General features: G+C 40.5%; 1 long non-coding RNA gene and 1 pseudogene across 1 annotated transcript; both read right to left on the bottom strand.

Annotated features, from left to right (window-relative positions):
* Nucleotides 1–15,925: 15,925 nt before the first annotated feature.
* On the bottom strand, nt 15,926–18,375 carry LOC140624673 (small ribosomal subunit protein uS2-like; annotated as a pseudogene).
* Nucleotides 18,376–23,848: 5,473 nt separating this feature from the next.
* LOC140624660 (uncharacterized) lies at nt 23,849–26,495 on the bottom strand. Its single transcript, XR_012024108.1, has 2 exons — nt 26,374–26,495; nt 23,849–25,476 (listed from the first exon to the last, which is right to left on the bottom strand). It is a non-coding gene; the product is annotated as an uncharacterized lncRNA (long non-coding RNA).
* Nucleotides 26,496–26,987: the final 492 nt, after the last annotated feature.

Raw genomic sequence — 26,987 nt, 5'->3', positions numbered from 1 at the left:
CCTTGATATTTTAAAAGAGTTTGAGAAGGAGTGATGTTAATTCTTTAAATGTTGGTAGAATTCTCCAGTGAAGCCATCTGGTCCTGGAATTTTCTGGGTTGGGAGTTTGATTACTTGTTATCAATCTGTTCAGATTTTCTATTCCTGATTCAGTCTTGGTAGGTTGTGTGTTTCTAGAAATGTATCCATTTCATCTAGGTTTTGTAATTTCTTGGCCTATGATTGTACATATTTCTGTAGTATCAGTTGTAAAGTCTCCTTTTGCATTTCCAATTTCATTTACTTGAGTCTTATCTCCTTTTTCTTAGTTTGTCAAATCTAAAAGTTTGTCAGTTTTATTTATCTTTTCAAAGATCCAGCTCTTAGTTTTGTTGAAATTTTCTATTGATTTTCTGGTCTCTATTAAAATTATTCCTACCCTGGGTTGCCTGGGTGGCTCAGTGGTTGAGCATCTGCCTTTGGCTCAGGTTGTGATCCTGGGGTCCTGGGATCAAGTTCCACATCAGGCTTCCTGAAGGGAGCCTGCTTTTCCTTCTGCCTGTGTCTCTGCCAATCTCTCCGTGTCTCATGAATAAATAAGTAAATTATTTCAAAATAAATAAATAATTTCTACCCTAATCCTTATTATTTCCTTCCTTCTGATAGCTTTGGGCTTGATTTGTTCTTTTTTTCTAGTCCCTTGAGGTGCAAAGTTAGGTATCTATCTGAGATCTTTCTAATTTCTTAATATATACATTTATCCCTATAAACTTGCCTCTCAGAACTGCTTATATAATATGTTGTCTTTTCATATTCATTTGTTTTGAGGTCATTTTTTATTTCCTTTTTGATTTCTGCTTTGACCCAGGGGCGTTTAGAAGTATGTTGTTCAGTTTCCACGCATTTGTAGATCTCACTTTCCTCCTGTTGATTTCTAGTTTCATACCATTGTGGTCAGAAAAGATGATTTTTGTTTTGAGATTTTACGTATTTATTCATGAGAGACAGATTGAGAGAGAGAGAGAGGCAGAGGGAGAAGCAAGCTCCACGCAGGGAGCCCGAAGTGGGACTCGATCCTAGGTCTCCAGGTGAAGGTGGCGCTAAATCACTGAGCCACCTGGGCTGCCCGATTGGTATGATTTCAATCTTAAATTTGCTAAGATTTGTTTTGTGGCCTATTATATGATCTATCCTGGAGAATGTTCTATGTGCACTTGAAAAGAATGTGTATTCTGTTGCTGTTGGATGCAAGATTCTGTATATGTCTATCAAGTCCAGTTATTCTAAAGTATGGTTCAGTTCCATATAAATTCTTTGTTGATTTTCTTTCTGGGTGGCCTATCTATTGTTAATAGTGGAGTATCAAAGTCCTCTATGATTTTGCACTGTTGTCTACTGCTCCCTTGATATCTATTATTAATTGCTTAATATATTTTAGTGCTCAGGTGTTAGGAATGTATATATTTATAGTTGTTACATCTTTTTGATGTGTAGACATCTTTATGTATGACCTTCTTTGTCTTCTTTTACCCTTTTTTGGCTTGAAATCTATTTTGTTTAATTAAGTATGGATACAGCCACCTTCTTTTTATTTATATTTGCTTAGAGTGTCATCTCCCATCCTTTCACTTTAAACCTATGTGTGTCTCGAGAGCTGAAATGAGTCTCCTGCAGGCAGTATACAGGTGGATATTGCTTTTTATACATCCAGCTGCTTTGTGCCTTTTGATTAATGAGTTCAATCAACTTACTGTTGTTAGCCCCATTTTGCAGATGGTGAAGTCGAAGAATAGAGAAGTGCAGTGACTTTTCCAAGGTCCTATCGAGAGAGTAGGCAGTAAAGCCAGTGTAGATCAAAGCAGCCTGACTCCCAGTAGATCAAAGCAGCCTGACTCTCCGTCTTCCTAGGAACTCCTAGACTACACTGCCCATTAAAGAAAGAGTCATCAAGCCTCCCTGTGGTGCCTCAAGAAATCCTACTGGAAGTTTCATCCAGTTTACTGGATAAAATTTTAACCAAAGAAAGGTCTTTTGCTGGGAGGAATCACCCTCTATTTTCTCCCAATGGGAGCTAATATGCCAGGAATCTTCATGAAGCTTTCTAATTCCAGTTCTTTTGAGATAGTTCTTCTCAGTTTGAAGGTTTGTCTCCCTCTAACTGGTTACTCTCCACTTCCCATTATATGTGGCCATGGCAATTAACTAAGCAATTAGCAAAGCAATTAACACCTGGAAAGGAGCTTATTTCCCTGGTGGCATTCTAGAATAATTTATTAATTTCTTCCCACCTCTTTGCCAGGAGTATTCATTCAGTGAGCCTCTTGGTCTAGGGGCCTGTGAGAAGCCTCTAAAATTCACGTTGGTCTTTTCTATATTGTTATTTCCTACCTTTAGGAAACAAGCAAGGCAATGAACACTTAATAATAAATTAACATGGGAAGTGCATTAATTCATTTTAGAAAGGTTTTCTACTGGAAGGTTTTTCCAGTTAACCTTCCATCTCTTATTACCCAGAAAATCAAATTAGCAAGAATGTCCAATTCCCGGAGCAAGCTGGTCAATCCATATTTCAATGTAAAACAAAGTTAGTATTTATGGTCATTAATCTAATTTTTCTCTAGAGAGTCTATTCATTTGATTAATGTTTTTCCTTGCAACTCTCTTACTTGGCTTATACATCTTTCCAATCTAGTTTCTCCTTGTTTGAAAATGGTTTGAGAATTTTGTCCTGAGAGGGATGCCTGGGTGGCTCAGTGGTTGAGTGTCTGCCTTTGGCTCAGGGAGTGGTCCCGAAGTCCTGGGATACAGCCCTGCATCAAGTTCTCTGCAGGAAGCCTGCTTCTCCCTCTGCCTGTATCTCTGCCTCTCTCTGTGTGTCTCTCATGAATAAATAAATAAAATCTTTGGAAAAAATTTTTGTCCTGAGTATAAGAAAATGTTCATGGAATTGGTCCATGGGATAAATATTGCAGAAGAGCTACTCATGGGACATGGAAAGCCACATTATTATTCTCATCATCTGAAGAAGGACAGTTAGACATCTTTGAGGTTCTGGTTTGTGTTTCAGCACAGGTTCTACAATGCTGATTGGCCATAATATTGTATGAGGTATATTCTTAGCTGTTAGATTTAACTGTGAACGCAAAGCTATATCCTTTCACCAAGTTTGTGGATGTAATATTTATAGATTCTTCAAAGCCTGTGGAGAGTTTCCTAGGTTCCAGGCAGTCAGGACCATGTTTCTCAAATCATGGTCTGTGACCATGTATATCAGATAGTTTTATGGATAATGTTAAAAATGCAAGTGCCCAGGCTCCTGGCAAAACTATTGAATGGGAATATTCTGAGTCAGGCCCAAGTACATGCATTTTTATAATTCTTAAGCACATTAAAATTTGAGAACCACAGGTCAGCCAAAGTAAACAGTTTAGGTTAAAAACCAAGAGAGAGTAGAACTTTTTGGATATTCACAATCTGGCTCTAAAATTTATCTGGAAAGGCAAAAGAATTAAAATGGTCAAAACGGTTCTGGAAAAGAACAAGGTTGGAAGAATCATACTACTTGGCTTCAAGACTTACTAAAAAGGTAAAGTATTAAAACTGTGTGGTATTGGTGAAAAGAAAGATACATAGAAGAATGTACGGTAGAACAGAATAGAGAACCCAAAAGTGCTTGTCCAACTCAACAAAAGGTTGGATGCCAGTAAACATAAAAGTGAACTTCAGGCTATACTCTAAACCTTACACAAAAATTAGCTCAGAGCTAAATATAAAATGTAAAACTATAAAACTTTTAGAAGAAACAATAGGTGGAAATCATGATGAACTTGAGTTAGGCAGGGTTCTTAGAACAAGACAAGCATGATCCCTAAAAGAAAAAATTAATAAATGGGACTTGATCAAAATTTAAAATTTTGCTTTGCACAGACATTAAGAGAATGAAAGATAAGTTGCAGACTGGGGGAAAATATTTGTACACAACACATCAAAGGACTAATATCCAAAACACATAAAATTCTCAAAACTCAACAGTAAGCAAACAACTCAACTAAAAAAAATACGTAGGGGCACCTGGGTAGCTCCATAGGGGGTCATGAGATCGAGACCTGAGACAGGGTCTCTGCTCAGCATAGAATCTGCTTGTCCTTCTCCCTCTGCTCCTCCCCCAACTTGCTCTCTCTCTCTCTCTCTCTCAAATAAATAAATAAATAAATAAATAAATAAAATATTTTAAAAATAAAAAATTAGGTAAAAGATTTGAATACATTGTGTCATAAAAGATAATACATAGATGACAAATAAACACATGGAAAGATACTCAGTATCATTATTTATTAGGGAAATGCCAATTAATACTGTAATGAAATAACATTAAATTCCTTTCAGAACGTCTAACACAAACTGACAATTCCAAGAGCTAATGAGGATGCAGAGTAACTGCAAATCTTATACATTGCCAATAAGAATACTATGAAATGGTACAGCTCCTTTATAAGAAAACTTAAAAGTTTCTTATAAAATTATATATACATTTGTCATAACATGCAAAAATCCCATCTTAGGTGTTCATTGAAAAGAAATGAAAATTTATGTTCACATAAAACCCCATGTGCAAATATATACAACAGCTTTATTCATAATTGCCAAAAATTGGAAACAACCTAACTATCTTTCAACTCGTGAATGAATAAACAAACAATTGGACAGCCTACAATGGCTACTCAGCAATGAAGAGTCAACTACTGATACATGCACCAAAATGGATGACTTTCATATGCATTTTTCTAATTGGAACAAGACAGATCCAAAGCTACTTACCACATGATCACTTTTATATGGCATTCAGGAAAGAGCAAATCTATAGTGACCAAGAACTGACTAGTGGTTGCCAGGGACTAAGGGAAAGGGGAGTTTTTGACTACAAAGGGGTAGCGTGTATAAAGAAGTTTATTTAGTGTAATGGAATACTTTTGTATTTTAATTGTGGTGGTGGTTACATGCCTCTATGATTCAGAAATATGCCAAAAAGTATGAATTTTACTTATGTGAATAAAAAAGAATCAGCTAAGACTTACCTGATTTTAAACTCCAGTGAGTCCAAACCAGTATCTATTGAGCACCTATTATGAGCAGGACCTGGACTGGTGGTATGAGGAAAACAAAGCTTTATAATAATCTCCTTCTCTCTATAGACACTAATCCACTGCATGGGGCAGTGGGGGATATGTGGCCAACAAAGGAACAAAGAAGGTACAGCTAGAGAACGTTGGATTCTTACAAGGAAAGCTCTAAGTTTGGAAAACTATCTGGCTGAGTCATAGTAGAAAAACATCAAATTGCACACAAAAATTAGATAGAATAAAGTTATGAGCATGGAAAAAATGATTATTGATCAGGAAGGGTAAAGTAATAAAAAGCGAACTCTAAATGTCATGAAACTCAATCAATGCATGTAATGCTGTTTTTTAAAACAGCAAGTCAAATAATTCAGTATTGATTCCTCCCAAAGAAGGGAAATAAAGAGCTATGGATATGAGGTTTTGGTATGAGTTGTGTTGACTTTGGATTCCATGAGCAATTTCTTCATTCCCTCCTGCTCCATAAAAATGGTTCCCTTCTTTGAGAACTACTGTTGGAAAAAGAGGCAGGTCTTCCATAGGAAGAATGTAAAGGTTATTATCAGGAGAGACCTTTGTCTGTCTTGGCTGTGAGGGAGTCATCTGGTAGTTAGATCTTAAAGAGGAGGTTGCTGTCAAGGAGGCTTAAAATTAAAACTCCACCTTTTCAGAATTATGTAACTAAGATAGTCGTTCTCAAAGCATGGACCCTGGATCAACTGCAAAGCTTCATTTGGGAACTTGTTAAAAATACAGATTCCAAGACTGTATGCCAAAGCTACTGAGTCAGAAACTCAGGTTGGGCCCAGCAATCTGTTTCTGCAAGCCATTGGTGTGATTCTGATGAACGTCTGAGAAGTTTGAGGGTTTGAGATGTCAACCTGGTCTCTGTGCTTAACTATTGTAACTAGCTGGAGGTGAAAAAGAAATACCAGGGATGCCTGGGTGGCTCAGCAGTTGAGCGCCTGCCTTTGGCTCAGGGCGTGGTGCCACAGTCCTGAGATCGAGTCCCACCTCGGTTTCCCTGAGAGGGGCCTGCCTCCTCCTCTATGTCTCTGCCTCTCTCTGTGTGTGTCTCTAATGAATAAATAAATAAAATCTTTAAAAAGAAAGAAAAAATATCAACTTCTAGTGACACCCCCCCCCCCCCCATCTAGAGCCTTACTGGGCCCACCCAAAGGCTCTCCACACCTATAAACAATGGGGCTTGTTTTAACCAATCAGGTAAGGCCTTTGGACTGGCTCCATTCTATCTAGAACATTAATTTTCAGTGCTTAATTAGCATAAATACCTTGAATCTCTTATGCTTTTCTAAAGCAAAATTATGACTTTTCCACCTCAGCAAGCTAGTCAGTGTGTTGTTGTTGTTGTTGTTGTTTTTCCAATGAGTGTCTTCTTGTCAGGCAAATAAGTAAACTCTAAAGTCTGCTTTCTTTTTTAAGGGTGAAGCTCTGATGATCTGGTCTTATTCCTTTAAAGATGTTGGGCAGTCAGCAGATTACTCTAGAATGTAAGCATACTTTTTCATCCCCAGACAAGTACGTTAGAACCAGAAGCCCTATATTCTAATCCCCCAAATTGTGGAAGGCCTTGAGCAAGCTATTTAACATCTCAGAATGTCAGTTTTCCCATCTATATAAAGCAAGGAGGTAAACATTAATCAATAGAGGGGCTGTGAAATTGCTTAGTAAAGTAGAAAGTGGATATACATGTAAGTAAGCATTATCACCCTGTGAGCCTTTCTCAATACTGCACTCAATACTTTCCATTTTTGCCCTTGTCATCAGAGCACCCCACAGGAGAAGCCTGCAGCCTGGGCATGGTCCAGACTCCTCTGGAGGTCTTGCCAAGCTGGGCAACCATCATTGTTTTGGAATTAATCTGGGTGAATGGAATAGCAGAAAATATGCCAGCTTGAGGGATCATAGATAAAAACATTAGATGATTATAGGAATACAGTATAGACTTTCCATCAGAACTTGGAAATGGCATTGCAAATTGGTGTGCAATTTACAATAAAAAAAGTGTTCTTCTAATCCTTGGAATGAACAATTGGCTTATAGCAAGCCTTCTGAGCCTCCTTAAATAAAAGCGTTCTGCGTGCAGAGCATCTCATTACCTGACACAAACAAATAGGGTACAGCTGATGTCAGTGTCTAGCAGTCCAAGGAAATAAACTGCCGCTTCTGGTAAATAAGTGGGAATTCATATTGAGTTATTTGCTAAGGGCCAAATTAGTCCCTTGTAGTATATGCAACATTTCTCAAGAATAAAAAATGTTTTTCTGCTTAAATAATACCCCGACTAAGGCAATTATTATTGTAATGTATCTGACATAGGAATGATCCTGACACTTCCCTAGGGCCTTTAGGAATAAGAGGATTTTTCTAAAGCATGCTAACATTGAAAGGAAAGTCCCTCTCTAGGCAAGCAGAGAATATATTTAATGGAGAAGGGAAGGTGACATCATTTGTCTAGCTTTATTGTGTGCCAGGCACTGCTCTAAATGTTACCAGTATTAACCCTATCCTCACAATAAGTCTGAGGGGTAGGTATTTTCCCCTTATTTTAACAGAATAGGACACTGTGGTTCAGAGCAGCTAAGTGGCTTCCATAAAGTCACATAGCACACAGTTTATGGCAGAACTGAGATTCAAATTCAGCAGATGATCTTAACCTAGACAGTTGCAGCAGACTCCAGTGCCTGATAGCTTCCCTATGCCCATCCAGAAGCCCTCTCTGTTCTTCTCCATCTTACTCTGTCTTGGAAAGGCTATCCCAACCTGCTTTCTGGTTTCCAGTTGTTTTTGACCAATTGGGAGTATTGGCCAGAGGTGAAAAGAGGGAGGAGAGTAAGGTAAAGGTTTTTATGCTCCCTTCCCCAGCTCCCTCTTGCTCCGTGGCCCAGAAATCTGAGCTCCTCCCTGCTCTGGGGACCCTACAGTCTGGCCACATCTTTCCCAAATCCCCCAGTCTCAGTGTGCTGTGCAGTTAATTTTAGTTTGACCAGCTTATAACACATCAAGGCTTAGCAATGACTGCCCTTCCATTTTGTTGTTGTTTTGTTGTTCGTCCTTATTCAAATGAAGTTGTTGAATGATGGACTCATTCTGCTTATCCGACACAGAGATCTATCTGAATAGCGCCCTGTTCAACGTTTAGAGAGTATCTCTACGCCTGGCTACAACTCCCTGAGAAAAACTGAATGGTTTTTTATGAACAAAAGCACCTCACTGAGCCATATGTGGTTTCTGAATGATGACATTCAGAGTTTGGTGAAAAACAGTAACAGACCCTGACATTTATATAAAATTCTATAGCTTTGCATTCATTACTCTCTATTTAAGGATATATTAGTAGCTAGGTGTGGACCTAGGAAAAAATAACTGAATATGAGGTTACAGTAAAGTTTTTTTAAAGACAAATAATAACTGAACTCTGATCAAGACACCGAATAGCTGTTGAAGGTCTTGCCCCAAACTATTTTCACAAAGCTAATGAAATTGGTTTGTTTTGGTGGTGCTAACTAACTCTTGTTTTCTGAGTGAATTCATTTCCCATGATTTCAGAAGAATAAAGAGGAAATAGAAATAGACTATAAAACAGGACAGATACAGTGAATATTTTTACACATGTTAGTGGTATAGGCACAAATAAAACCCTTGGTGATCAAGGTGTCACTTTTGAAAGTCTAATGTCATGAATACATGGGCAATATTTTTTAAAAATCAGTTTTATCATACTTTTGTACTTGAAATGACAAGGCATTTTAAAATCATCATCTTACCTGTAGGTAGTTATTCTATTATTAGATAATTATGGCACTTAACACAAGAAAGGAAGACAGAAACAGTATTTTAAAATATCTTCCTATAATTATGAAAAATCCCTTTTAGTCTTTAGCAATCCTTCTTACCTCAAAGTCTGCTTTGCTGATATTACTTTAGCTACATCAGATTTACTTTGACTAGTGTTTGGGTAGGATACCTTTCTCATCCTTTTATTTTCACATTTTCTCTATCTTTTTACTTAAGGTGTGACTCCAGTAAATAAAGAACATATAGCTGGGTTTTGCCTTTTTAAAAATTTGGTCCGACAAACTGTCTTTTAATTGGATTACCACTGACATTTAAAATAATTAATAATTAATGCTATGGTTTGAGTCTAACATCTTGCTATATATCCTCTTGTACTTTGTTCCTTTATTTCTCATTTCCTGCCTTCTTCTGCATTATGAAAACATCTTTTATCATTCTATATCTCTTTTTTCATTTTCTAGTTATACATCTGACATAGTTCCTTCAGTTGTTATGCTAGAGACTACAACAGGCATCCTTGATGTATTACAGTCTACTTTAGATGAGTACTTTTCATTTTACCACTTCCTAAATAAGGCAAGGACACTTGCAACAGATTAACTGTATTTAGAGCCCTCCACCATTCGTGCTATTGTTGTCATCTTACTTCTACTTTCATTATTGTTTTGATGTAAACAGTCACTACTTTATATTTAACCATGCATTTACCCTTTCTAGTGCCCTTCCATGCTACCAGCTGGGGTCATCTTTTTCAGCCAGAAGGACTTCCTAGTGTTTCTTTCGGTTCACAGCTGCTGGCATTGAATTCTCTCAGGCTTCACACGAAAACTTCTTTACTTAAACTTCATTTTTATTTGCATTTGCATTATGGCATGATTTATATATAATAAAATGCACCCGTTTTAGGTGTATAGTTTGATGAACTTTGGTAAATTGCATGTATATGTGTATATAGACATGCATCCAGCCTCCCTCTCCAATCCAGTTTTAGAACACTTCTATTACCCACAAAAAGTGCTCATCTGCCCTTTTGCAGCCTATCCTTGACCCCAGGGAACCAATCATCTGCCTCAGGTCATAGTTTTGCCTTTATCTAGAATTTCATATAAATGGAATCATATAGTATGTTGCTTTTTGTGGTTAGTTTCTTCCATCAAGCATGGTGTTTTTGAGTTTCATCCATGCTGTTATGTGTATCAATAGCTTATTCTTACTCTTAAGTACTGGGTAATAGCCCTTTGCATGGATATACTATAATTTGATTTTCCATTCACTAGATGTTGGACATTTGTATTACTACATTTGTGGCTATAATGAATGCTTAAGCTATAAATATTCATATACAAGTTTTGTGAGGACGTGTCTTCATTTTTCTTGAGTAGATATCTAGGAGTGAAATGGTTGAACCATATGGTAGGTATGTGTTTAATTTTCTAAAAAACTGCTAAACTGATTTCAAAGTGGCTCTACCATTTTGCACTCCTGCTTAGAATGTATGAGGACCCCGATTGCTCTACATTCACCAAGGCTTAATATTGCCAATATTGTTAATTTCAGCCACCCTTCTGAGTAAACTGTAGTTTTAATTTGTATTTTCCCAATGGCTAAGGATTTGAGACATCTTTTCATGAGCTTGTGGCTATCAATATACCTTTTTTGGTAAAATATTTGCTCAAATCTTTTGTCCAATTTGTCTCTGTCATATCTTGAGAGGTATATTTATATTTATATATTTATATATATTTTGAGTATAAGTCCTTTGTCAGATAAATGTTCTGTTTTGCAAATATTTTCTGTCTGGAGTTTGCCTTTTCATCGTTTTTGGTATTAATATGATGGATTACATTGTGTAATTTTGAGATATTGAACCAATATCACATTACCAGGATAAATGACCTTGATTGTGCTATATTATTCTTTCTGTATATTACTGGATTCAATTTACTAATATCTTTTGGGATTTTGTGTTTCTGATTATGGAGTATGTTCATCTCTAGTCTTTTTTTTTTTTTTTTTGGTATCAGGATAATGCTGGTCTCATAAAGTAAGTTGGGAAATGTTCCTTCCTCTTCTATTTTCTAGAAGAAATTGTGCAGAAATTATGTTATTTCTGCTTTCAACATTTTGCAAATTCACCTGTGAAACCATCTGGGTGTGGAGCTTTCTTTTTTTGAAGATTTTAAACTATGAATTCAAATTCTTTAATAGCTATACTACTAAGCAGGTTAAAGAAGTTAGTCTATCTCATCTAAGTTGTTGAAATTTTGTGTGTAAAGTTGTTCTTCACTGTATTCCCTCATTATTCTTTTTAGTGTCTGCAGGGTCTATAGTCATATCCCCTCTTTCACTCCTGTTAGTGGCAATTTCGTTCTCTTGCTAAAGATTTATCAGTTTTGTTGAGCTTTTGATCTCATTGATTTTTTTCTATTGGCTTTGTTTTCAATTTAATTGGGTTTTTTGCTCTTATATTTATTTTTTCCATCCTGCTTATTTGAGTTTTGTTTTACTCATCTTTTTTTAAGTTTCTCAAGGTAGAGTTTAGAATATTGATTTGAGAACCTTCGTTGTTGCCAATATAAGCATTTATACTATAAATATCTCTCTGAGCAATGCTTTAATTGCATCCACATTTTGTATGTTATGTTTTCATTTTTATTCAGTTTTAGGTATTCTCTAATGTTTGCTTTAGAAAAGCATTTGAAAGAACTCAAGAGGAGAATGCTCTCTTATATTTACCCATATATTTGCTATTTGTGGTACTCTCTCTTCATTTCTGATGTCCCAAGTTTCCTTTTGGTAACATTTTCCTGTTGTCTGAAGGACTTTCTTTAGCAGTTATTTTTGAGCAGGTCTACTGGCTTTTAGTTTTCCTTCATTGAAGAAGGAATTCTTTATCTTACCTTCCTTCCTAAGGATATTTTACTGTATATAGAATTCTGGTTTGACAGTGGTTTCTCTTTTAGTACTTTATGAATATTGTTCTACTTCCTTCTGTCCTCCATAGTTTCTGATAAGAATTCCACAGTCATTTGAATTGTTTTTTGCCTATAAGTAATATGTCCATTTCCTCTGGCCACCTTCAAGTGTTTGTCTTTGTGGTTAGTTTATAGGTTTGCCTATAATGTATCTGGGCACAGATTTCTTTAGACTTATCCTGTTGCAGTCTGCTGAGCTCTTTTGAGTCTGTAGATTTATGCCTTTGACAAAATTTGGGAAATTTCTAGTTATCATTTCTTCAGATACATTTTCTACACTACTTTTATCCTTTCCTGTGGAACTCTAATGACATCAATGCTAGATCTCATGGTATCATTTCACAGAGGTCTGAAGCTCTATTCTTAAACAAAACAAATCAAACATAAAACCAAAAAAAAAAAAAAAAAACAAAAAAACAACTCCTCTTGTTCACTTTGGGCAAATGCTATTGATCTTTAAGTTCACTTATACTTTCCTCTGCCATCTCTATTCTACTGTTGAGTCCATTTAGTAAGGTTTCTTTTTTCCATTATATATATTTTATTCTTTTTTAAATAAATTTTTATTTATTTATGATAGTCACACACACACACAGAGAGAGAGAGAGAGAGAGAGAGAGAGGCAGAGACACAGGCAGAGGGAGAAGCAGGCTCCATGCACTGGGAGCCCGACATGGGATTCGATCCCGGGTCTCCAGGATCGCGCCCTGGGCCAAAGGCAGGTGCCAAACCTCTGCACCACCCAGGGATCCCTCCATTTTATATTTTTTAATTCTAAAATTGCTCTTTGTTTTTTCTTTATAGCTTTAATTTCTTTGCTAAGACTTTTTAGCTTTTTATATTTAACTTTGACTTTTATTTTTTGGAGTATTTTTTATAATAGTTGCTTGAAAGTTTTTATCAGATAATTCCTACATGTGTGTCATCTTAGCATTGGCATATATTGATTATCTTTTGCCACACAGGGTTGAGATTTCCCTGGTTCTTTATATGTTGGTTACTTTGGATTGTATCTTGGACATTCTGAATATTATTTTATGGGATTTTGAGTATTTATTTTGTTTTAACAGACAGCCAACCCAGTTTGGTTCAGGTACAAGTTCCAACCAGCTTTCTGTGGTTTCAATGTAATGTCTAATTGTAAAGCTTTCTCAATGCTATTTAGATCTGTCTTGCATGTGAACCCTCCAGTGGCTAGTTTGGGACCCTGGCAATGGTCATAGACCAGTTCTTATGATCTATAGCATGCTGTTTAGGGCCAGATCCATGAATGTACACTTGGAAATGAGCTCAGGAGTTCAGAAGCAACTTTGTGGGGCTACTTTCCCAATCTCCTCCCTATGGTAATCTCTTCAGTATTTTCTGGTTACCTGGAGTTCTCCAACCAGAATTGGGACTATATTTATCCACTCTGTTGCACCCCCCCTTTTTTTTTAAAAGATTTTATTTATTTATTCATGACAGACAGAGACACAGGCAGAGGAAGAAGCAGGCTCCACGCAGGGAGCCCGATGTGGGACTCGATCCCGAGTCTCCAGGATCACACCTCAAGCTGCAGGCGGCGCTAAACCGCTTTGCCACAGGGGCTGTCCCCCTGTGCCACAGGGGCTGCCCTGTTGCACACTTTTTGCAACTACAATGATACCCATGGCTAACCAGTAGGAGGACACAGAGAAGACAAAAAGTAATGGGTGAAAAAAAAAAAAAAAGTAATGGGTGTTTGTCTCACCCTCTGAGAATCATAGCTCCTCTGATCCGGGAGAAAGGCTCCCCTCCCTCAGCATTTTAGAATCCTGTAGATCAGTTGTCACCACAGTTGCTGCCACTGCCACTGCCATCCTGGAATTTCTTAGAGGCTGAAGTATGAAAGAATGAAGAAAAGATAAAAGGGTGGGAGAGAGGGAGTTTTCCTTCATTCTGAGCATTAGGAGGCTCTTCCTTGCTCTTTGAGCCAGAACTAGACAGCTTCTCCTGGAGCTCCTTCTGTCTGTGCAGATGTTCACATTCAGGTTTTGTGTTGCTTACAGTTCAATCTGATATATTGGAGGAAAAAGATAATAAGCTCACCACCAGTTTGATGGTACTTCAAATTCAAGTCTTCTTCCCTAATAGCAGCTACTACTTGATTTTCAGAGTCCTTGAAAAGCTGCTGTATGCCTTCTGTCCAGGTGGTTTTTTTTTTTTTTTTCACCTGCATCTAGTGTGGAATATGTTTACACCATTGAACCCAGAATGTGAAGATTCTATCATGTTTAAATGATAAATTATTGTTGAGTCCTTGGTTACAGCACTGAAACCTATCCTAACTTATTGGGTAATTTCCACCATTTCTTTGTTTTGCACATGTACCTATTCTGCAGTTCTTTAATCTTGGATTAATACTAAAATCCACCTTTCTGTCCCCTTTCTGACTCCTCATCACCCAGAATGATGAGCTGGGCTGGAGAAAACTCATTCAATCATCTGGGCTGGTAGTCCTTCACTTGTCAAGTATCTCTGTACATATAGCTCTCTCCTGTTCTTCACAGAAATTACTATTAATATTTATTTGCTCCTCAAACCTTTACTCTCACTTTCTCAGCAGATGTCTTCACCTCCTACTTCTTAGAGAAAATGTAGCCACTAGGCAGCTTCTTATTAAATACAGCTTACCTATAGCTGTATTTTTTTCTCCTGTTTTAAATAGAGACCTCACTCCTTCCCTTCTCCTGTCAAAGGAGATATTGCTCCCAATGCTCCAGATCCTATCATCTTCTGTCTTCTTAATATTATCTATAAATTATTATCCCTCTTTCTTCTATCTTCCATTTATCTTCTTCAAGGCTCCTATACTTCAGCATATAACATGGGAAATTTTTATTTTTATCTCAAGTATTGCAAACATCTCCTAATGCTCCTCCTGCATTAGAGTAATCCAACAGTTTAAAAAAAATAATATTTAGATCTCTGTGGCTTAGCACAAAAAAAGCTTATTTGTTTATTCATGCAGTTCAACTTAAGTATAATTGGCTCAGTGGCTCTCTGGGGCACCTCTTTTCTAACTCAGGGATCCAGGTTCCTTCCATCTTGTGATACAACTGTTTTCAACACAAGGCCCTCAGGTTTGCTGTGGAAATGAAAACTGCATAGAGTAGATTCACTTAACCCCCTTGGCTCAGAATGACCTACACACGTTAACTCACATCCCTTTAGCAGAACTAATGACATGATTCCAATTGGAGAGAGATGGGAAATGTCAACCCTTGTGAAGCAAATGTTTCCTAGCATCCAGTCTGTACTGTAGAAGAGGAACGTGTATCTTCAGTTAGGCAGCCAGCTATTTCAGTATACTCCCTACCTCTAGTCTTCCCACATTTCAATCCACATGGAATCCAATGTGATCTTATCTAACACAGTTATGATTGTGTCACTCCCCCATTTAGCACTCATTAATTACTGTCCACTGACAAGTGAATGACATCCAAGCCCTTTGTCAGGGGATTCAAGGCCATTTAGGATCTAGCCCTTCTAACCTCATCTTTATGAGGTCTTATCTTAGGCACCAACCCCATCAAACTGCTTCCAGTTCCCAGAAGCTGCATTGTTGCTACTTGCCTGTGCACATTAGCACATGCTCTTCCATCTTTCTGAAATATTCCTCTTTCCTATGTCTAGTGGGAAAATTTCTACCATTCCTTCAAAACTCAGTATAAGTACCTTCCTCTGTGAACCTTCTCTAGCCTTTCTCCTTTGGAGTTGATCATTTAGTTTTTTTGTGCTACCACTGAACTTTCATCAGACTTCCTTAGTAGTATCCATTATATTGAATTGAAATTTTATTTTTACATATCTGTCTCTCCTTGTTTAAACTGGGAATTCCTTGAGAATTGGAACCATGACTTACTATCTTATAATCTCCAATGCCTAATACAGTGTCTGCCACATGATGGATGGTTAATGTAATGTTCATGTAATGAATAATTGAATGAATGAATAAATGCGGTACAATTTCAGATATTTCTTACAGTTAAATTTCAGTTTAATGTTCATTCAATATTTAAAAACACCTAGAGAAAATTATGAACTTGTGCTATATTTACTGCCATCTTCTTCTAATGGAGAAGAATGGAAGGCATTAAATTAAAGCCTTACAGAAATACAGTAGCATAAAAACTTGATTTGGTGAGGGAGGCTTCTTCATACTCAGTCAACAAGCTTAATGAAAGAATGGGCTGCAACTTTTTAAAGGCAAAGTGAGGTTCTTACTGATGCAAATGTAATAATGGAAGTTTTAGCTCTGTGAAGTCAAAGAGCACAGAAAACACTAATAAGGACTGAGAGGGTTTGGGTGATTGACATGAAAAGCTTGAGGAAACGTTCATTATTCAAAAGCAACAAACCAAAAATCAACCCCTCAACCCACAAAACAAATACCCTGAAGCTTGTATTATTTCTTCTGACTCATAATCAGTTACTGTCATAATTCAGGTGGTCTCCAGCTTGATTTATGCTAGAAGTTTCGCAGAAAGGGGTCAGTGGGAAGCTGAAGGGAGGTACGACTATTCTTCTTCAAGTTGAGATAAGAATCAGAAAAAGTGTCCCAGCTATAGGGACTAGTGCAGAGCAGGAAAAGAGTCTGAGAGGGAGTTAGCCCTCATTTCTGACATGAGGCAACAGTAGAAAGTCAGCCTTTCCATGAATTTGGAGATCATGGATATAAGGTCACCTTCTGAGTTGAATTAGTGAAATTCACAGACAATGGATATGATTAGTCATACGTGGGAGTAAAACAAGAGACTTTGAAATGCATGGACCTCACAAAATTCCAATCAAGGTAGGTGATTTGGTGTAATCAGAGGAAGGTAGGTCCAGAATGTGAATGTCGTGTAATAGAAGTTATTTAATCAATTGAATTGTGCATTGCCTGGAGGAAGACTGTGTGAAGGTGAGTGGAGGTGTGGATAGAAGGTGAAGTAATCAACGGGGCTACAGAAAGTTAAAACCCAAGCACCATGCAGAAGAGAGACCCTGCCCTTTGAGGCTGCTGGAGAAGTATGCTCTGCTGTGGGATTGGAGTGCCTCTTCTGATCTCTCTTCAGTATCCTGTGTGCTCTTTGCTCAGCATTCATGCTCATTTTGTTCCTAGGACTGGCTGCCCAGGACAGCAGACATAAGCTTTTTAGTCCCTGGGAAGAAATGTCTTCCAATGTAAATTTGTAAGTTGACTACAGGTGACCACGTGGATTTGCCTGATTCAAGCGATCTTTAATACTGGAAACTGCTGAGTTCCTGATGAAGACAAACAATAAAATTTAGAAGATGATCAGTTTTTCAAAGGGACACTACCCATGAGACCTCTTGATAGGCAGCCACAGCTTTCTGCTGGGAAGACACTGACCTCATCTTCAGTACATTCTTGCTACAATATCCACTTAGGTCAAGGATTCTTAATCTGATTAAACCCAATGACCTGATTTTTTATTTTTTTAAGAAACTGTTTATTTTCCTTCAACCTTATTTCCATTTTGTTTGCCTTTGTGGAAGAGCAGCTTAAGACCACTCAGTGGTTGTTCCTACCCATTCAGTGGTCTGAGCAGTGGTTGTTGCAGACCAGTTTTTGGTGGCCTGCTGAGTGCTCCAGTCTTCAGTAGGGAACTGCTGAGTAGGCACAGAGGACACCTGCATGCCTTCAGACCAGTCTGCAATTTCAACGGTGACTCAGGAGCTGGAGCAGTCCATTCACCCTGAAATTCCTCCTTGGTCACAGCCTTTTCAGCAATAGCCTGCTCTTCCTTTTCAATGTATTCAGGATTTTTGTAGAAGTAGAGCTCAGCATGACCTCCCATGGGTGATCACAGGGAAAATGGTGCCACACATGCACAGAAATTCCTGGGCCAGCATCCACATCAGACCCACTGAGTGAGCTCCCTTGTTGTTGTAAGGGATGGCAATGTGCATATAGCCCAGCAGAGAGTCTGTGTTACATAGAGTGATGAAAGGCAGGTTAACATAAGAACCTTTGTGAGAGGCTGGTGGTCAGCCCTGGGATCAGTAAACACTAGAAGTCTCGGCTCCCAGAAGGCTGCCTGGATCTGGTTAGCAAAGTTTCCAGGAGTGAAGCAGCCAGCAATAGGAGTGGCTCCAGTAATAGCAGCAAACTTCGGCACAGCTCTCTGGTCAGTATTCCCAGAAGATATGACATTGACGTCCACTGGGTTTTCATGGCAATAATGGCATGAACTGCCAGCAGAAGCTTCTCCCAGATTCTCTTCAGATTTATGATGTGGATGCCATTACTTTTCCTTTTGTTGGATGTACTGTTCCATTTGGATGTCAAAGTTGGTGCCACTTAAGTGGGTTCCTGCTGCAGGGAAGTTGATGATATCTTCCTCTTTCATTTGCAGGACACCAAGGTCTGCAGACATTGTGGAAGTTTCCCTTTAAGTTATCACAGGAACATAGAACAATGCTGTATGGACCCCTCCCTGGGTAGCATGGAAAGCCAATGACCTAATTTTAAATGAACATTTTGTTAAGCTCCATTTATTATCCTGAAAAGAAATTCATAGATAATAAACTACCTAAACACATATTTTCAATATAATGTCCTAAGTATCAAAATAAAGAAAAAATACTGGTGGGAGAGGAATAATTTTTAATAAAACAAAATGTATTGGAGTATATGAATGCTTGGGGATGACTAGAAGACAGAATGAAGGAGTCCATTGCTTCAAGATCAGAGTGAGTGTGACAGAGACAAATGTAGACAGAGACAGGTGTGCTGGCAACTCAAACCCCTAGAACAATGTCACTGCCAGTGAGGTGCTTTTCTGAGATTGTGACTCTGCTGGTAAAGTTCTGAACCAAACACAGTACAATCTCTTCCTTTAAAAATGCTTAGAGGGCATTTATGGAAAACTCTATGTCTATTAAAACTATGCAAAAGTAATTGTATTTCCAAGTAAAATGGGATTGAGTTCCACATCCAGATAATTATAAACAGGTTTCCCTACACAAACATTTAGAGTGAGTTGTGAAGCTTACCCAGGACACATGACATTTCTTGGTTAAGGTGCCTGTGGTACACAAATGATTGGAGAATGGCATCCTGGCTTCCCTCTTGCTAAATGCCACTAGCGCCCCTCCCAAAAACTGTGACAATCAAAAATACCCCTTTGAGTTTCCACTCGTGTTGAGAGACATTGAATTAAGTCAACAGGAATCAGTCATGAGGGTCCAATAAGACAAATGTGCCCTGTCTCAAGGCACAATCATTCCATGACCTGACATCACAGAAAACCCCAGCTAGTGGGGAGAAGGGACAAACACATTGGAAAGGTGCGTAGGGTATCTAGTTCTAGAAGGACTAGCAGACTTCCAGGTAGGGCAAGAAGTAAGAATTTAGGAGAGGAAACCAGGGTAACAGTTTACCAAATCTCTGGGAATTGGAAGGGCCAACAGAGAAAGAACTTTGGCTCTGGAGCCACACAGGTAGTATCCAGGTTAGTTCTAGGGAGCAGTTACCCCAGACATGGCTGAAAGGGAAGGATTTGGGTGAACACAGGAGCTTGGAAGTAGTAACTTGGTTCCTAGGACTTGGGTCTGGGAATGTAAATTATATCCAAACCCCTTACACACGGCGCCAGCCAGCAGTGACTCAGCGTCAGGCACCGGCTTAAGCCTTCTCAAATTGTAGCCGCTGAGAAGATAGCAAAGGAAGGAAAGACCAGCAGTCACAGTTTATCAACACCACACATGTGATTGGAGGGATGATGTCTACACAGCATTTGATTTCCTTACATTAGAGTGCTTTTTGCCCTCACTTAAACACAAACTAATCAACTCATTCTTCAAACAAAAATACATGTTTAGGGAACAAAATGTGGGCATTCACAAACCATTTCACCCACCCCCACATCGCTTACCTGTCAGCTTCCTGTGCGTGGACATAAAACAGCTGCTTGGAACTCAGGTTTGGAGTCTATTTCCCAAAGTGGGGTCATGAAGGCGTGGCCATAAATCAAGGCAATGGTTACACTGAATACCACAAAGATAAATACATACTTTCTCCTGGAACCTGGATGAAGGCCAGTCCTACAACCCATGTTTTGTGACTCAGGAGCCAAACAACACTCACACAAAACCAATATTCCCTAAAGACCCTCCCAACAGGATGATGCCTCATCTCCTGTGACCATTCCCAAAGTCCCGTCCAAGACAATTATCTAATCTCTGCTCAGAAATCAAATTATCTAATGTTTTTACTCTATTGGTTTGAGCAGGCTTCTTTGTACATACAGTTCCTGGAAAATATAAAAAAGATGCTCTTATTTCAATCACCAGCCTTTCAAAATTCTTATTACTTGATCTGTCCCACGTTCATTAGAGTGGATGGTCATGAGAACAAATTCAGCTTTATGGTGCTTGATAGAATGTATTAGCAAAATTAAGTCCTAAAAGAAAAAGAAATAAAAGCATTCTGTGTGTGAGAAAAGATTTTCCATTTTTAACATATAAAAGGATGGAAGTGACTAAAGAGATCGTCTGCTATTACAAAATAATCAAGGACATAACTGACAGTATTTTTTTCCTCTTCCAGAAGCTTTGATTCAGTCATGCCTAAGATATTGCTGAATTGCACACCCAAGGTCCCAACTCATTTTGCTGACCTCTCACTTGTTGTCTGACATCTTCCCCCATTCTTCCCCACTCTCCCGACCTGATGTCTCCTAGCTCCCTATAAACACTATCCTCAAAAAAAAAAAAAAAAAAATTAAAAAATTAAAAAATCAATAAACACTATCCTCTAAGCCTGTCTCGGCCCTTAGCTTTTGAGTACATGCCTGGGTAGATTTCAGGGCTCTTTGGCATTTTAGTTGTACCCTCAGTACCACCAATCAAGGATTCGATCCCCTAGTAGTTTAAGATCTAAGAGGCCACTGGAAGTAACTCCGGACAAGGCTCTTTATAAAAAGGAAGGACATCTTTATGTATGGGCTAATTTATTTCTCTATGGTTTTTAAAAATATCAAAGCGTCCTTAGGAATTCCTCCCTGTGTGTGTCTCCGCTTAAGACCCTAAATGTGGATGCACTTCTCTGCTCAGGAACTTTTAAGGATTTCCTACTACCCACAAAACCAAGCCAAGTTTGTAACATGGTATTCCAGATCCTCTGTGATCTGCTCCCCACATACCTTTCCAAGAAATCTTCTAGCCCCAGTGAGAGAAGCAGAGGCTGACTGCGGGCTCTGTGCTCCAATTACAGCTCAGCCTCTCACCAGCGGTGCCCTCAGGGAAGTTATTTAAAACCTCTCTATGGCTCAGTCTCCTCTACTGTAAAAATGTGATGATAGTAGTAATAATTTGAATTGCATGAGAATCAAGAGAATAAAAAATGTTAGCTGCTGAGAACAGTGTCTGATACATGATAAGCATCATCTGCTACTGCAATTAGCATTACTTACTACCCTCAACGCACTTGCATTTTTCTATTTTTGTGTGTCTTTTCTCAGTTCCTCATTTCTGGAATGCTCTTTCCTTCTCTCCACTCCTCTGAATTATACCCATTCTTCAAAGTCCTGATGAGATTTTTTTTTTTCCTTCTCCAGAAACTTCCCTGAACTGTTCAATTCCCAGTGTTCTTTTTTTTTTTCTGTGTACCAATGCACAGATCATCTACTCCAGTAATTTTGCAAATGGTCTTTTTTTTTTTTTTTCTTTACGGCACTTCTTGTATTGTTACCTTGTGGTATTAACTTAAAATGCAATATCACCTGGTTTTCCCCAGTTCTCCTGGGACACAGACATGTCTTTGCATAGAGCTTAGCATCTGGACATTATAATACCTCAATTAATGTCTGCTTATTTGACTTGATTTGATCCATAGGTTGAAGGTAAGTTTGTTGGATGCTTTTGGAAATGGTGAACTGAAGGCAGTATAGAAGAGTAGGAACCTTAGTTATTTACTTGTAGAACATTTATGAAGTGTCTGTGCAAGATGCTGTACCTGACAGGGCATCACCCCATTTGTTCCAGGAGGAGGTACCAGGACTGTGGGGTGGGTGGAGATCCACCTGGGTGAGATCAGGTACTGTGTTTGGCCAGAGGGGGCAGGCTTGGCAGCCAGAAGGGCTTTTAGGACAGAAATTTCTGTTGTCTCCCTGCAGGTTGCAGGTAGGGACAGAGTCTCCAGTGCTGGCTGCGACATAAAAAGTTCTCCTGAAGAACAGTAGTTCCCACAGAGAAGTTTCACAAATTCAGACCTTCCTTCCTTTAGGTTGCTCAGAGTTGCCCTTGGGTGAAAACCTTTGGCATTTAAAAGGGCCGGTGTAGGTAAGATAAGGGCTAGTGTGATATTAGGTCAAGACTTCTGGGTTCTTTATTTAGCCTTTCACTAACTTCCTAGTGGCCTGGACACTGATGTCATCACCATAACTTAAGTCGCCTCATCTGTAAATGAAGTCATTGGATCAATAGGTAATCTGCAGAGTCCCAGTTCTCTCTTATATTCTATCATCCTGGAATTCCTCTCATAGTAGAGTTATTGTTATCTATAAGGTGGGAGACAGAGACCTCCTTTGTCAGAAAATCAGATTCTCATGACCAGTGAAGTTCAACTGAGTCAGTCCCCAGGGCATGGGATGGTCTCATTTATTGGGAGTGGCCCACTTACAACAGTCTTGGAACCCTTTTCCTTCTCCACCACATCTGGGAAAATAAGGACTTGAGATACAGGATAACAAGAGATGGCAGGGTAATCATGGGACAAAGGTCTTAAATTGGGGCCATCTCTGTTTATCTAGTCAATTTTCCTGGCCTTTGGATTAGCACTGAGTGTTTCCTCTTTGTAGTCCTGGTGAAGGGACTGGGTAAAGTTGTAGGGAGATGAAGCAAGATTGCACTGAGACTTGGTGCCAAGTGTGCACAAGTGGTCAGAGAAGCTACACTGGCCTTGGGCTCAGCCTTATCGATGCATTCCCCAGGCCCACCATCCCCTCCCACTTTCTCCTTCTAGCCTCCCAGATGTCCCCAGCGGCTTTCCTCAGATGCTCCGGGCTGTTCCTGCTTTAGTACCACCCTCCCTCTCAAGCTCCCACAGAGTCACCTCTACCTCCCCAGCTGAGGAAGTCAGTCTCCCTTTTTTACTTACATCAGATTCCTGGGGTATGAGATCACTGAGGTCATGTCTCTCCGTGCCTATGTGCCCATCTTGTGCCTGGGTAATCATGTTGAGGAGTAGGATATTGCTGCTGCCACCATGGGAAACTGTGCTGTGTTCTAGGACTCGGGGACTAGGGTGGCAGACAGAGGACTGCCTAGGGCAGAACATGTACAAGGATACCAGTTCTTGTAGGACAAGTGGTCAAATGTGGAAGTAGACATCTGTCCCACTTACTTAGTTTGCATTCTTTACTTGGCCTGGCCTCTTCCTGGCAATGCAACAACCTTGGCTAGGTGTTTGGCTCTGCGGCAGTCACTGAGGGAGTGGGAGGGAAGAGAAAACACATGGCCTGAACCTCCAAGGACCTCGCAATCTGGTCAGAGAGGCAAGGTATACATGCATTTGCAAAAATTCATCAGGGTGGCCAAAGGTAGGGGAATTTTACCCGGTGTCTATGTTGAGCTTAAGCATCTAAAAAATCTCAAGTTTATCTTTCTGGAGAGATGATCCATAGCTATCTGATTTTAAAGGCACACTGGACCCCTCACAAAGATGAATAACCGAGCTCCAGTTGGAAGACCTGAGCTGCAGTCCTGGATTTCCACTTGTCCATGGACGGTACACTGTCTAACCACCCAGATCCTCAGTTTCTTAATCTCTAAAATAGGAAAATAATTTCTGTCATACCTGTCTTAGAGCATAATTGTGAAGATCAAACAGGACAAGTGTGTAGAAGATATAAAGCACCATACTGGTGAAAGGTGTCTTTAATCTTTAAAACCAATTGGCAAGGCCATACAAAATGACAGAACATAGAGTTTATTGGAAACTTGGAGATGTTTAATGAATATCCTCCTCCTGCAGATAATAGATTGGGACCCAGACAGGGTAAGTGGCCCAGGGATAAACAGCTTGTCTAGGGCACAGCCACGACCAGAGGACAGTCTCGCCAGGGCTGTGCCCTGGAGCCACAGGGGAGCCAGGCAGCCAGTGTCCAGCATAGCTCTGTGCCTCTGGGGCCTTCGGCCTTTGTTTGCTGAAGGCAGGGCCTCTTGCTCCCTTGGCTGCCTGGAAAATCCTCTGCGGCTAAACCTGGAATTTTTTTTTTCTTTTTTACCTCTTTACTCTCTCGTGCTCCAGTCCCCGTTTCCATTCCTTACCACCCAGCCAACCTCGATGAAATGGTTTCCAGGGGGAATCTGGGTTTCAAGTTACATCACCAGCAAATAATTCATGCCCCTCTGGAAGAGACCCAGAGATAAGTTGGAAACGACTTGTATGGAAAATGAGAGGCCTGGTAGCCAATCCAAACAATGCAGGCCAATCCAAATATTGCGGACAGAATTTTTGTGAGCAAGGGCTTTCTAAAACACCATTTGCCAAAATGGCTCACATCTTTGCAAGGGAAGATCTAGGGACAAGTTCAAGAAACAAATGACACAGAGGTGGCTTAAAGCAAGAGGCTCTGGTGTGGTGGTGGGAGGTGGGCCAGTGGGGACTGTGGGCCTTCCAGCTGTCCATTTCACTCCAGCTGCTGTGAAAGGCCTCTGATCCTAGATGAGTTCTTGTCTTTCCCTGTCTAGAAGAGAACCTGGGGAGCTAGCTCATCCACGACATGCCTCTGTCTCTACACTGGATGAAACCTGCAATGTTGCAGAACCCAAAGGCTCTGTTCTTTCCATAAATACCCCCAGGGGAGAGTGCCCAGCCATCCTCTGGCCCATTCTAGTGTTGAACTGTTGTCAAATCTTGAAAAGTGGGCCTCACAGTGACCCACAGTTAAAATACCATCTTGACTGTTTCTGTTTATTTCCTCTGTTTCCTCCGGCTCCTACTGATTAGAGGTGGGGGATAGCCACTCCCCAAGTTTTCCACTTAAATGTATGCCTTTAAATACTTGATCATAATGGGCCCCCTTAACCTACATTTATCTAGACCTAATAATTTAAAAACATTTTATGTACTCACTAACTGGGTTATAAACTTCTCTAACCATTCTATAATCTCTGCTACCTGACCTCCAGCTCCCCCTTCAAGAACTCCCCTGCAGTGTTCCTCTCTCCTTTCCAGGCACCCACCTCTCTTCCCTTCCTAAGAACCTTTTCATCTTCAATTCCCCAACATTTGAACAGCTGTACAAGCACAAAATGTTTAATTTGGGAACAGTGTCTGTGGGAAGGAATGCTTTGTTAATTTCCAAAGTAATGCTAAAGCTTAATTTAGAAAGTCATATAGCAATTCTTTTGGTTCTGAAAGTCACAGAGATTATAGATTGCACTGCAGAAGCAACCTGCCTGATGATGTTAGCATTTTGCAGCACGGGGTTTTTTCTGCAGCAGTTCCATTTTCATTCCGGTTCAGAGACACAGAAGGTCCTTCCAGTAGAAGCATTTGCTCCCTGAGGACAGGGCCTATGTCTTGTTCAGGCTCTCTGGATGGCCAGGGCCTAGCAAGGGCAAACAAGGGGTAAATATCTTTAAATGCCGGATTGCACTGCATTGCCTATCTTCCCCCTTAGTCCCTACTTTGGTCTTAAACTTGGTCCAAATAGGTTCTGGAACTAGGAAATGATGATGGTTACCAAAACTGAGCAGGGCAGAGACAAGTGTGATCAGATCCTAACACCACCACTTTCCTTGAATCCAGGAGCTTAAAGGAAGTTAAAATGCTCAGACTGAAGAGTATGTCATCCTACCAGATCTAATATTAGAACCCGCCTCTCAGGGACACATATGATTCGGATCTTGAAAAATAATGAGAACCTGGATAGAACAAAATAGGTTTGGAGGTAGGGACCACAATATGTCGGATGAGGAGGATGCCTGGCCACCACCACCATAGTCCCCAAATATGGGGAAACTGAAACTGAAACAGCTTCTGTTGAGCATCACTGCCCCAGGAGCCATCCAGACACTGTACATGCTCGGGGCTCAGGCAAAGCTGCCTTCCTTCAAAAGCTGGGGGAGCTTCTTGACGCTCATGGGATGTTCTAGAACCTTAAAACACACGCTCGATTGCATTTCTTAATTATCCAGGGCTCAAAAGCCCAGATATAAAGAAATGAATCTCTGTTCCCGCACAGGGTCAGATGGGCCCAGATTGCATGATAGATTGGCGGGGCCCTGAGGGTCAGTCTGGAAAGAAAGACATGAAAGAAAGTCTCCGTGGATGAAGATACTCTGGCAGAGTGGACCAGATACAGCCAAGCACCTGAATGTTGGGTAATGAGAGGCTCTAGCCAAAGTGCAAAGCTGAGTCTCTCCCCTTTCTGCCTGGATGCCTCTCAACCCCTCATCCCACCAGAGTTCCAGGGTGTTCTGGAAATGAGGGGCCTGGGTCTTACCTAAGAAACAAAGTACTGAGCCACAAGAGCTACAGCTGTTCTGTTGCGGGCATCTTGCCTGGAAGAAGACCTTGTGCAGTTGGCCAGGGAAGGAGACAGCTACTGGGGGGCACGGGTTGGCGGGGGGGCGGGGGGGGAGGGGGGGGCGCAGGCCTGGAGGTCAGAGACCCGGGAGCAGACGCAGGGCCGGGATGCGCAGCCTGCAGCATCCATCGTGGTCTGAGCATCACCGTCCTGCGGAGCTCGGCTTGCAGACGGGCTCGCTCGCTTCCCCGCGTTCTCGCGCACAGGACGATCCCCAGAGCTCGGAAGCAGCACAGACAGAAACACAGACTCCGAGGGAACCGGAGTCACAGCCGGGGCTCCTGAGAGAGCTTGAGAAGGGGAGGCCAAGGCCGAGAAGACAGTGTGGGGGAGGGGGTGGGGGGCAGAGGGAGGCCTGTGAAGTCGGTGCCCTGCGAGGTGCCAGCGGGGCCCCGAGAGTGAGGAGCAGGCCGCCCAGCACCGAGCCCGTGCACCGAGCCCGTGCACCGAGCCCCCCCCCGCCCCCCTACCCCGGGGGCGAGAACCCCAGAGAGAGCAGAAGGGCCGCGGCTGGGCCCGACACGGCCCGA

This window comes from Canis lupus, chromosome 35 (genome assembly GCF_048164855.1).
Source record: "Canis lupus baileyi chromosome 35, mCanLup2.hap1, whole genome shotgun sequence".
Taxonomy (NCBI): Eukaryota; Metazoa; Chordata; class Mammalia; order Carnivora; family Canidae; genus Canis; species Canis lupus.
The sequence above is the reverse complement of the archived record's forward strand: the minus strand, read 5'-3'. Positions and strand labels throughout refer to the sequence as shown.